Source organism: Silene latifolia, chromosome Y (genome assembly GCF_048544455.1).
Source record: "Silene latifolia isolate original U9 population chromosome Y, ASM4854445v1, whole genome shotgun sequence".
NCBI lineage: Eukaryota > Viridiplantae > Streptophyta > Magnoliopsida > Caryophyllales > Caryophyllaceae > Silene > Silene latifolia.
In genome coordinates, this window is record NC_133538.1 from 150,463,213 (window position 1) to 150,476,491 (window position 13,279).

Here is a 13,279-nt window from a genome sequence, read left to right on the forward strand (position 1 = left end):
AGATGATTGGTTTCTAGCAATAACATTCTACAATGTATGTTGCGCCGAGTCCCGAAGGATTCTTGATTCCACCAACAATGGGCGGTTTGATCAAATTGACACCGACCTTGCTCATGCCATGATCGAATCTATGGCGGTCCATGATGCACAATATGTCAATTCCCGAGTTGTGTCATCCAAAGGTAAAGAAGAATCCTCCAACTCTGTTTTTCTAGCTCAAATTGCCTTGCTCCAACAACAATTGGCGGAAAGGGATGCTAGAGATTCCGTTCAACAGGTCAATGTTATGTCTTCAACAAGCCAAATCATTGTGTGTGATGGTTGCGGAGGTGCGGGTCATTATGCCGCTCATTGCCAAGCTCCTATTGAAGAGGTAAATGCATTTCTAGCTTTAAGACAAAATGCTTATCCACCGGGTACTTTCTCAAACACATATAACCCAAATTCAAGATTTCACCCGAATATGTCTTATAGAAGCAACAATGTGCTAAATCCTCAACCACAACCCCCACCACAACAAAATGCCTATGTCCCTCAACAACAAAAATATGTCCCTCCACCGGGTTATCAAAATCAACAAAGGCCCCCACAAAACAATTTTCAACAAAATCAACCTCCACCACAAAATGGCCAACAAAATAACTAAGAAGGAGGTAAGCTTGAGGGCTTGATAATCCGTATGCAAAAGGAATTGTTGGCTCAAATCCAAAAGAACGAGCAAGCTCAAAATGCCGCAATTAAGATGTTGGAGCAACAAATAGCTCAATTGGCCTCATCTAGCTCCTCAAGGAAATCGGGTCAACTACCCCCTCAAGGTGAGCAACCACATGCTACCCTTAATACTATCTACTTAAGAAGTGGTACAAAATATGATGGGCCATCCAATCCCAAAGAAGATGAGGAGGTGCTTGTTGAGTTGGAGATCTCTCCAAATGATAAGGAAAATGAAGAAATTCCCAAGAAAGTGGATGATCCACTTGTTGTTGTTGAGAAAGTCAAGGAAGTGGAGGATGCTCCTCCAAACAAAGATGTTGAATCAAAGATTCCGTAAAAAGTCAAAGTGCCATTTCCTCATAGATTGGCAAAGCATCAAAAGAATTCTCAATTCGGTAAATTCATGGAAGTTGTGAAGAATCTCCAGGTAACCGTTCCTTTTACCGAATTAATCACTCAAATTCCATCTTACACTAAGTTCATGAAAGACATTTTAACTAAGAAGAGGACTTTTGATGAGGTTGAAACAATAGCTCTCACCGCCGAGGTGAGTGCTCTTTTGCAAAACAAGTCCCCTCCTAAGTTAAAAGATCACGGTAGCTTTTCTATTCCATGTGATACGTGCATTTTATATAGTCTTTTTAGCCTATTTTATGCACGTATTTCTATGCTTTTATCGTGGTTTTATGCTACGAAATGCCCCGAATATGCTAGTTTGGGTTACTTTGTCTTATTTGCAGGAATGAATCCAAAAGTAGTGAAAACAAGCCTAAAACATGTCCCTACGCAAGCATTTAGGAGATGAGTTGAGTCGGAGCTTGGAAAGTGCTATTTTGAGATGCGCATAGGAGTAAGGAAGTTAGGAGAGCCAAGAGAGTGCTTCAATTTGCTAGTTCCTGCTTGTAAGAGCCATATTTCGAGTTCTACAACAGTTATTAAGGTGATTCCAGTTGGAGGTGAAAGCTTATCCTCTTAGCTTTCCAACGCCACCAACCACGCCCTATTTGTCCGAGTAACGAAGGAATGGCAGCTGTTTGAAGTTCAGTGCGCGAAGCAGGAATTACGCGCTGAGAAGTGCTCGATCGAGAACTATTTCTATTCGATCGAGAGCCCATTTGCTCGATCGAGAGCTACTTCTTCTCGATCGAGTGATTAAAGGGAAAGAAGTTTTCGATCGAGAGGAATGCTAAGGAATATCACTCGATCGAGAGCCTTAAGTGCTCGATCGAGCAACAATCCTTGACGGGCTGGGCTTTTAAGCTTTATTTTCCGCAATTAGGTTAATAAATCCTATTTTCTTATAAATAGAAAAGTTAGGACGACATTTTTGCTCTCTCTTCTCTTCTCCTTTTATCATCTAACACTTTGTCACTGCTACTTTTGCTACTGTTCCTTTAATTTCCGGATTATTTTAGTAATTCTTTCTTCCCTTTTCTCTCTTTAATTTAATGTTTACTGTTCTTTCTTCTTCTTTATTTCTTGTTCTTCTTTATTCCATGTCTAGCTAAATTCCGTAGTATGTTAGGATTAGGGAAGCCGTGGTAGCGATGTTTTAATTGACTTATATACATTAGTCTTGCGATAGGAATTGTATTAGGCAATTTAATTGTTATCCGGTCGAATGAATGCATGCAGGAGACCATAAATTTAGTTAACCCCGACCTAGATCGAAAGATTGGAAGGGAAGGCTTGCTTAATTACAATAGGGTATTGCAGTGAGGGCGAAAGTTAAGCTGTTTACGCTCTAGGGCGGTTTAAGGACCGAAAGGTGACGACCATAGCTCTTCTTATCAATAGTCTAATCGCCTTAGTATTCCCGATAGTATAAGATCTGATAGCTGCCACGGTAAACCGACTCCTAACATACTTCCTTTCTCTTATTTTTAATTTCCTTTATTCCCTTCTCTTGCCTCTAGTTTCAGTAGTTTAGTTAGTTCACAATCAATTCAACCCCCATTTCTGTGACACCCTAACAGACCGAATTAAACAGATAGATAGCAACTTAGCCTCCCTGTGGAGATCGACCCTACTTACCGCTGACTTCTGTTAGTAGTAACTTAGGTATTTATTTTTGGTACAAAACGACAGTATCACCATGCACAATTGGCACCTACCAAATTGACAAAGCTTTATGCGATTTAGGTGCTAGTGTGAGTGTAATACCTTACTCTATTTGTGTTAAGCTTAATATGGGAGTCTTAAAATGCACTAGTGTCACATTGCAAATGGCGGACCGTTCTATAAAACACCCTTTGGGAGTTTTGGAGGATGTTCCCGTTAAAGTTGGTAAGTTTTTCATTCCGGTTAATTTTATTGTTCTTGATATGGCCGAGGATGCCCAAATCCCAATCATTTTGGGAAGACCATTTTTACACACCGCGGGTGCGTTAATTAATGTCAAGAACGGTAAAATTACATTGGAAGTGGGTGACGATAAGGTCACATATAATTTGAATAGTGCCATGAAGAGTCCAATGATAGAAGAGTCTTATTATTCTATTGACATTCTGGATGTTGTTGACATCGTTATATAAGACTCTACACCTCGATCTTTATCTAAAGATCCCTTGGAAGCACTCTTGCTTTTAGAATCATTTGCAGGTGATGATGAGATTTGAAATAAGGAGATTGATGCTTTGGAGCAAGAATTGGATGGAGAGGAGCTATCATTGGAAGAGAGCTCACATTTTATAGGCTTGGTTGCTACACCTCAAGATCTTTAGGTATAAAAACCCGAGCTTAAGCCCCTTCCTTCCAATTTGAGGTATGCTTTTCTAGATGATAAGGAGATGTGTCCGGTAATCGTTAGTGCTAAATTAGATGAGAGTCAATTGGCTAAATTGCTTCATGTCTTAAGGTCTCACAAGAAAGCCATTGGTTATAAACTTGATGATTTAAAAGGCATAAGTCCCGAATTTTGCATGCACCGAATTAATCTTGAGGAAGATCATAAACCATGTGTCCAAGGTCAAAGACGTCTAAATCCTAACATGCAAGAAGTGGTCAAAAGGGAAGTGCTTAAATTGTTAGATGCGGGAATTATCTATGTAATTTCTGATTCTAAATGGGTGAGTCCGGTCCAAGTGGTTCCTAAGAAAGGAGGAACCACCGTAGTCAAAAATGATAAAAATGAGCTAATTCCAACTAGAATTGTGACGGGTTGGAGAATGTGCATTGACTATAGGAGGCTAAATCTAGCCACCAAGAAAGACCACTACCCATTACCTTTTATTGACCAAATGTTGGAAAGGTTGGCATGCCACAATTATTTTTGCTACCTAGATGGTTATTCCGGGTTCTTTCAAATACTCATTCACCCGGATGACCAAGAGAAGACCACGTTTACATGTCCCTATGGTACATTTGCCAACCGTAGAATGCCTTTTGGTTTTTGTAATGCCCCCGCCATTTTCCAACGTTGCATGATAAGCATCTTTTTCGACTACATTGAGTCTATCATGGAGGTGTTTATGGATGATTTTAGTGTCTATAGTTCTTATTTTGATGCTTGTTTGACTAACTTGTCCAAAGTTTTGAAGCGTTGTGAAGAGGTTGATTTGGTGTTGAATTGGGAAAAGTGCCACTTCATGGTAAATGAAGGAGTGGTGCTTGGTCATATAGTTTCGGAAAGATAGAAATTGAAGTGGACCATGCTAAGGTCCAAGTTATTGAGCAACTACCCCCACCGGTAAATGTGAAGAGTATAAGGAGTTTCTTAGGCCATGTGGGTTTCTACCGCCGTTTTGTTAAAGATTTTTCTAACATTGCCAAACCCCTTACGGAGCTTCTTTTAAAAGATGTTCCCTTTGTGTTTACTAACGATTATCTTGAGTCTTTTAATAGGATCAAGAAGGCTTTGATTTTCGCACCTATCATCCAATCACCGGATTGGAACTTGCCATTCGAGCTCATGTGTGATGCAAGTGACTATGCGGTAGGTGTCGTGCTAGGACAAAGAAAGGATAAGGTTCTCCATGCTATCTACTACGCTAACAAAACCTTGGATGCGGCTCAAATTAACTATGCCACAACGGAGAAAGAGCTACTTGCCATTGTCTATGCCTTAGAAAAATTCCGCTCTTACTTGATCGGTTCCAAAGTCATTGTTCATACCGATCATGTCGTATTAAAGCATCTCCTAGCCAAACAAGAAGCTAAGCCAAGGTTGATAAGATGGATCTTTCTCTTGCAAGAATTTGATCTTGAGATTAAAGACAAGAAGGGGGCCAAAAATGTTGTTGCCGATCACCTATCCCGTTTGAAGTTCAATGATGGAGGTATTGAGTTACCTATCGATGATTCCTTCGCTGACGACGTTGTAATGATGTTGGAAGCCAATACTCCTTGGTATGGCGACATAGCCAACTACCTAGTTGGAAGAGAGTTGCCACCAAACCTTTCATACCAACAAAGGAAGAAGTTCTTGCATGATGCAAAGTTCTTCCTATGGGATGATCCACATTTGTTCAAACATTGCTCCGATGGGCTATTCTGGAGACGTATCCTATATTGGGATGTGAAAGGGGTGCTAGAAGGATGTCATTATTCTCCTTATGGTGGTCATCATGGACCATCCAAGACCGTTGCAAAGGTGTTGCAATCCGGCTTCTATTGGCCAACTATGTTCCAAGATGCTAAGAATTTCGTGATGGCTTATGATGCTTGCCAAAGGACGGGCTCCATATCAAGGAGGCACGAGATGCCTCTAAATGGTATCTTGGAAGTAGAGGTGTTCGATGTTTGGGGCATAGATTATCAAGGACCGTTTCCTTCCTCAAAAGGGAATCGGTATATTTTGGTTGTCGTTGATTATGTCTCTAAATGGGTAGAGGCAATTGCTACTCCTACCAATGATGCTCACACCGTGATTAACTTGTTCAAGAAGATCATTTTCCCAAGGTTCGGTGTTCCAAGAGCAATCATTAGTGATCGTGGTACTCATTTCGGTGAGAAACAACTTGATGTTTTGTTGGAAAAGTATGGAGTCTATCATAGAAGAGGCTTGGCTTCCCACCCATAAACTAGTGGCCAAGTGGAGGTTTCCAACCGTGAGATCAAGTCCATACTTGAAAAATTTGTTGCCAAATCACGAAAGGATTGGAGTATGAAGCTCGATGACGCCTTATGGGCCTACCGTACCGCGTTTAAGACACCTATTGGTACCTCACCATTTAGGTTGGTCTATGGAAAGGCGTGCCATCTTCCCGTTGAGATGGAGCAAAAGGCTTTTTGGGCAATTAAGGAGCTTAACATGGACCCGAAATTGAGTGGAGAGAAGCGGTTATTGCAACTCAATGAACTTGATGAATTTCGTTTGCAAGCTTATGAGAGCTCCCGTCTCTATAAGGAGAAAACAAAAAGATGGCATGACAAGAAGATCTTGAACAAGGAATTTCAAATTGGTGATAAGGTCTTGCTATTCAATTCCCGTTACAAGCTATTTCCGGGAAAGTTACGATCACGGTGGACCGGTCCATATACCGTCACAAATGTCAACAAGTTCGGTTCCGTTGAAGTGATGACCACCAAGGGCAAAAAATTCAAAGAAAACGATCATCGTTTGAAGCTCTACCATGAGAATGTGATCGTTGGTGTGATAGAGAAAATGACCGTTCAACCTCTACCAATGAAAGCTTAAACCGACTCAAGCTCTTTTGTCGTGCGGGACGTTAAACCAGCGCTTCTTGGGAGGCAGCCCAAGCTTTTATTGCTTTTATTTATTTTTATTTTTAATTTTCTGCAATTTATTGTTTTTCGTAGATTAGTAATAAAATACTCGACTTGACGATGTTTCTTTTTGTGATTTTTAAGTGAAAATGAAGAAACGACAATTTGGAGTGAATTTGACACGCTTCCCCATGCAAGAACCCCGTTCAGGGACGTGGTTTTCGAAAAAAAAAATTCACTTCCGTATGCAAGCAAGTCAATACGGGAAGAGGCAGTCAACCCTGATCGGGGTTGGGGGCCCCGATCGGGGTCGTGGTTCTGTGACTTTTGTGGTGCTATTTGACGGGTAAGTAAAAAAAAATAAAAATTTTCTCTCACTCACAAACCCGACGGTACCTTGTTCTCCTCTATCTCCATTATTTTCTTCACTACTTCACATAAAATCACAAGGAAACATTAATTTCTTCATTGATTTAAAATATTCATTCACCCATTAACATCAATTGGTAAGTTTCCTTCTCTTTTCTCTTTTCATTCATCCATTTCAATCAATTAATTGGATTATGCAAACCCTAACTCAATTTGGAGGAATTCGATTTTGTGCTTTTTAGTGCTAGAAATTGATTGTAGAATGCCTATTACATGTTTGTCGTGTGAATTAGTTCACTAATTCATACTATTATGCCTATTAGGATGAATTTTGGTTTGCCTTAAGATGAATTTTTGTCTTCAATTTCAGAAAAATGGCACCAAGAAGACCTCCTACCCAAGGTGCTTCTAAGAGAAGGAGAGGTGAGGCAAAATCCTCCCATGCTGCGGAGAATGTGCAAATGGAAGAAGTCCCGGAGTGGCAAGACCCGGATTTTTCGGGTGTGATCTTCAATTCACAAGCTCATTACAACAATTGGGTCATCTTTGTAACACCCCAAGTTATTGAGAGTAAGGTTGTCCTACATCGGGGAATAATTGTAACTCCCCAAGTTATTGAGAGTAAGGTTGTACCACATCGAGGAATTGAGAAGGTTGTGATATGTTTATAAGGGATTCCACCCACCACTTAGTAACAAGGCCTTGTGCTTTTGGGCTTAAGTGAGGACAAGTAATGGGCCCAAAGGTACATATCCCTTCTTATTGGGTGTGTTACGACTGTGGTGGGTGGGGTTGTTATAAACATATCACAACCTCCTCAATTCCCTGATGTGGGACAACCTTACTCTCAATAACTTGGGGTGTTACAATGGTATCCGAGCGACCCTGCGACCGTGTGGAGAGCCCGTGGTCGGGAGTACCCGATCACACACCTAGCGGGGGAGGATTCTGGGCTTGGCTGCGGTCAAGTTGGAGGCACAACGAGGACGTTGTGTTCTTTAAGTGGGGGAGATTGTAACATCCCAAGTTATTGAGAGTAATGTTGTCCCACATCGGGGAATTGAAGAGGTTGTGATATGTTTATAAGGGATTCCACCCACCACTTAGTAATAAGGCCTTGTGCTTTTGGGCTTAAGTAAGGACAAGTAATGGGCCCAAAGGTACATATCCCATCTTATTGGGTTGTGCTACGACTGTGGTGGGTGGGGTTGTTATAATCTTGAAGAGCAAAGGTATGAAACCCACAAAATTTATCAACCAAGCTTCTTTAAACAACATTGGAATTGAGAAAAATGTGAAAGATTTGTTTAAAAATCTTGGTATGAAGCATTGCCGCTATCTTTCAATTGCCTCACAAGGACTTACCCATCGAATCACCCGATGATTATAACCCCATTTTGACATGGAATGCAATCTCTTACTTGCCTTTTCCGGGCTGGGATCATAACCCTCATCAATTTATTCATTATCCCGACATAAGGATTTGGTAAAGGTTTATGGGATGGACCTTTTTTGGGAGAAATGAACCTCACTCGGTGAGCAAGATTGAGATAGAAATTTTGGGTGCTTTTTTGAATGTTAATGGTGATGAGAAATGGGGAATCAATATCCCCTACCATTTTGCGGTCCACTTGACCAAACAATATAATGTCAAGAATAGTTGTATTGTCTTAGGAGGTTTGGTCACTAAGATTGCACACCACTTATGTAGGTTTAACCAAGAGAATACCAATTTGAGACCATTGCTTGAGTCTAGGGAAAAGGGAATTGGGCTTGATTATGAATATTTTTTTTCTTGTAATTGGTTTAGGGATGCTTACCCTAACATGGTTTGGAAAATAGGTAGGCAAGACTCCATTCATCTACCCGAAGGAAAGAAAGAAATTAAGGCTTTTGTTCACACTAAGCCTCATCGTGGAAGTGACCCCTTTACTAGACCTACCTACCATTTAGACCTAAGAGGTGAGCCGCCTACCACGGTTGAGAGGCGTGCGGGAGGTCAACCCTCTCAAGCACGTCACTCCACCTCTAGCATTGAGTCACCATCTAGCATAGAAATGATGAATATGATGCGGGAAATGAACTTAGGTGTAAATTAAATTCGTGATGACCAACGACTTGCATTACATCCTATTTATGATCATTTTGCTAGGCAAGGAGTTGTCCAACCCAAGGGGCCACACCCTTCATTCTATACTTATCCTCCGGGTGGATTTCCTCCTCCTTCCCCTATTCCCCCTCCCCCTCCTAACAATGATGCAGGTACATTTGCTACATATGAACCCGGTCCGGATTTTTGTGGCCTGGTTTGGATTATGGTGTTGAGGCATTATATGGAGGATATGGTGGCTATGGTGGGTATGGTGGGATTAGTAGCTATGGTGATGGTCTTGGTAGTGGCTAAGATATTGGTGAGTATGTCACTCCTCTTCAAGAGGATGATTCAATTGGAAGTGGCCACCAAGGTGAATCAAGTGGTAGTGGTAAGAAGAAGAAGAAGAAAGGGAGGAAGGGGTTTAATTTTTGGCCCTTTTCTTAGTTGATTGATGAAGAAATTCCCCGAATTTATGCTAGCTTGGGGGGGGGGGGGGGCGCTAGTAAGTTGAGTAAGTTTTTAATTGCTTTGCATATTAGTTTAGATCTTGCAACCCATTAAACATAACCTCTAGTCCTTCTTATTTTGTGCTTTGAGCCATTTTTATGGTTTGATTGGGTAATTTGAATAGTTGGCACATTGAGGACAATGTGATGTTTAGCTTGGGGAGGGATTGCATTTGCATATAGTGTAGTTTGCATGTAGTGTAGAAAATTTGAAAATTTTTGAGAGAAATTTTTGCTTTGTGCTTGATTGTAGCCTAATTTCCTCTTTGCTTATCCTAATAATGGCTTGTTGCTAATGATTTATGCTTTCATGATGGGATATTAGCTACATGGGGATGTCTTGACATAGTAGGTGGGAGATGGAGAATGAACCGAATAGGCTTGATCTTGACTTGTGGCAAGCTACAAAATGGTAAGGTAGAGCCTCTTTTTGACCGATGCATCCATATCCGGTCTCTCTTAGGTGAGTGTAGGTGTCTCCTTATAATGTGTGTTTCATCAAAACGCACAAGTATGGTTCTCATGTCATTTCTTGGTAAGCATGTGTTCATTTGTTATAGTATTTTGGAGCCATTCACATGATATTTTAGCCTTTTTGACCCCTTCACAAAATTTATCCCTAGCTACATCATTGAAATTGCCTACCCTTGTTGAGCTAGTAGCTTAGTTGGACAGTGTTTGGGTGCTCATTGGGATATGGTTTATTGTTTGAAGTCATGTGAACTTGGTCTTAATGCTCAAAAAGAAAAAAAATGAAAAAAGTTGAAAAATGAGAATGAAAAAAAGGGAGAAAAAAATGAAGAAAAGAAAAAATGAATGAATGAGAAAAAGCATGAAAAAAAAAAGTATGCATTGAAAAGAAAAGAAGAAGAAAAGATGTGAGAAATTCTCAAGCATTATTCATTTTACTTTGGAGAATTTTCTAATGGTTTGAATTGCAAAATTGGGTTAGAATTGGGATTGAGCATCCTTGCATTTTGGTAGTTGCTAGCTTGACTTAGCTCCACATTACCATAACTCTTTTGTTCCCCTTCTTACCCATGTTTATTTGTCTTCTTCCTACCCATTTGGCTTCTTTATCATGCTTACATTTGATTATCTTTGCTTGCTAGTTTTGACATGTTTACTATATTAGATTGCGGGCACATTGTTATAAGTTGAGGATAGTTGAGTGTTCATTCACAAAATTGTCCTATTCACATATAAAAAGTTTGAGTGTCCCGTGAGAGTCCATAGGTCAAAAGATCATGCAAGAGCTTAAAGGTTCATTCAAAGTTTTCTCTGCTACGCCGTCGTGTAAATCTCATCCATATTTTGCTTTATTCCTTGCCCATGTTGTTTCGGGTTTTTAAATCATTATGCTTATCTTGTTTGGGATATTGCAATTGATGGGATTTGGTCTCTTGCTTGAAGACAAGCAGGGATTTAGCTTGGGGGAGTTCGATAAGTGCATATTTTATACATTTTAACCCCCTATATTATCTTGATTTTACATGTCTTTAGCACTTATCTTAAGTGTTTTATAGCTAATATTTGCATTTCTAGTTGTTTTGGATATATGTTTTGACATATTTTGTAGGAAACAAGCTTTTTGGAGCTAAAATACTACAAGGATGCTAGAAATTGCAAGCTAAGTGGAAAGAAGACCAAATGGACTAAGAATTGAATGTTGCATGGACTTTGTTACTTCAAGTTGAATGGGTTTGTTTGCATGAGGAAAATGTTGGATCAAAATAAAAATGCAAGAGAAGTCAACAATCAAAGTCAAGCCCAAATGTTCAAGTCCAAATCAAAGAGGAAAGAATAGGATTTCAAGCTACCTAGGATGCCAAGAGATAGGTCTTAAACCGCGTGATTAATCGCTAATTAATCACCCATATAGGATACTCTTGCTAATTAAGATGAGATTTAATGGAAACGGTAGAGAAACACACGACCCCGATCGGGGCTGCATGCATCATGAAAGCTTACGTTTCTTTCACCTCTCCTATAAATAGAAGAGGTATTCCAAGGTTTAGGGCATCTCATTTTCACGTCTAAGTTTACTTACAATAGCCTCAAGCATTATATTTTCTCTCATTAGTTTTCTCATTTTAATTTACAAGTTGTTAAGCATTCCATTAGTTAATCTTTCAACATTTGTACTACAAACTATTGTTCAAGCATTTGATATTCGAGCATTTGGTTATTGTTATTTGTTCTTCCATATAAGTTCTCTTCCATTAAGGTATTTCTAATTCTAAGTTTGCAATTTCACATTACTAATTTAGTTACCACATAATTTATAATTGAGTACTTCATTTTACATTAACATTATTCATTTTACATGTTATATCATCTAATCCATATAAATCATACAACCATGTTTAGCATTTCTTATAATTTAGTTTGCAATTTACATTTTAGTATGAGTAGCTAAATTTCCTAGTCTAAAGGCTAGGGGAGCCATGCAAAATCAAATATATAACATGTTTAAATAGGTTGATAATAATATTGTTCAATTGTTTCCATCACATGTACGCATTGTTACGTTTAATCTTTGGTTATCGGCCGTAACCGTAGATTAAGTTTGTTCATTCGTTCTAAAGTCGAGAGGTACAGAATTGAATTAGACTAAGCATGTGTGGTAGGACGTCCTAGTCATGGACGAGAGTTTCTCTAGGACTAAGCATGTATGGGAGATTTGGGAATGAATGAAATATACGCCTTTGTGTTAAGGTAATAATGTAATATGCGTTGCAGTAATTTCTAAAAAGCAATATATGAGGCAGATGGTGAGGTGAGTTACTAACTTGGTTGATGGGAGTCTTAGGGTTTTAGACCATGTGTTTGTGGGTAATGCAGTAGTAAGTTGTGGTATGTGGGACTGCGGAAACCCGATTTGAGTGAATGTATCATAGCCCCAAAAATTAATATTACTAATTATAGAATAAAGCATTTTTATATCATAAGACGGTCCATTTTTGTAAAAAAATTATCCATTTATTACTACTAATTACTGAGTTGTCTTTTTAGATAATGGGATCGTCTCACAGTATTAGACCGTCTAACACAATAATTACTCAGTTAGCATAATGACCTAATGTTATAAAGGGTTTATTAAGTATTATAGACCGTTTACGTATAATGTATACAAACTTAAAGATACAAACCAAGTGGTGTTAGTCCAGTGGTAGTCGGGTTAAACCTTGAAACTTGCAGAAATGCAGGAGTTGAGAGGTTCCGGGTTCGACTACCAGCTGGGGCGATGATCACTTGACCACTGCAGCTCCCGAAGGGGTGGCTTACGTGGTTCATGTGATGGTGCAGGAATGTATGAGCCCGGGGGGATTCAACCCCCTCGTCAATAAAAAAAAAAAAAAATTAACAATTTTAAATTAGATGGGATAAATACAATGAACATTCAATAAATTAATGTATCAAAGAAATATTAATACTCCCTCCTATTCACTATTTTCTTCCCTATTTCCTTAAACAGATTATTCAGGTTTTCTTCCCCTTTCTTATTTTGGAAACTTTTACTCTTATTTTATTCATTTCTCTCTCATATATATTATCAAACCCACCCAACTTTTACTCTTATTTTATTCATCCCCCTCTCTTATCACCAAACCTCACCTAACTCACAATTCCTTATTTAATTCCTAATTATTCATTCTTCTCTCCAATTCACAAACCCCATCATCTTCCTTTATTCATTCTTTAATCATCTCCTAAAATCTTGTGCACACATCAAAGGGGAAGAAAACCCAGAATAGGAGGGAGTGGGATCTTTGAGATAGTTATTTAGTTGGACGATATGGGCTTAGTTTGGCTTAGTTAAAAGATATATATCCGTCTTAACCTTAAGACGGTAAATAGCATACCACTTGTACACATAAGCCAACAATAAAATGCATTAAAATTATCAAAAGCTTTGTTTCATCTA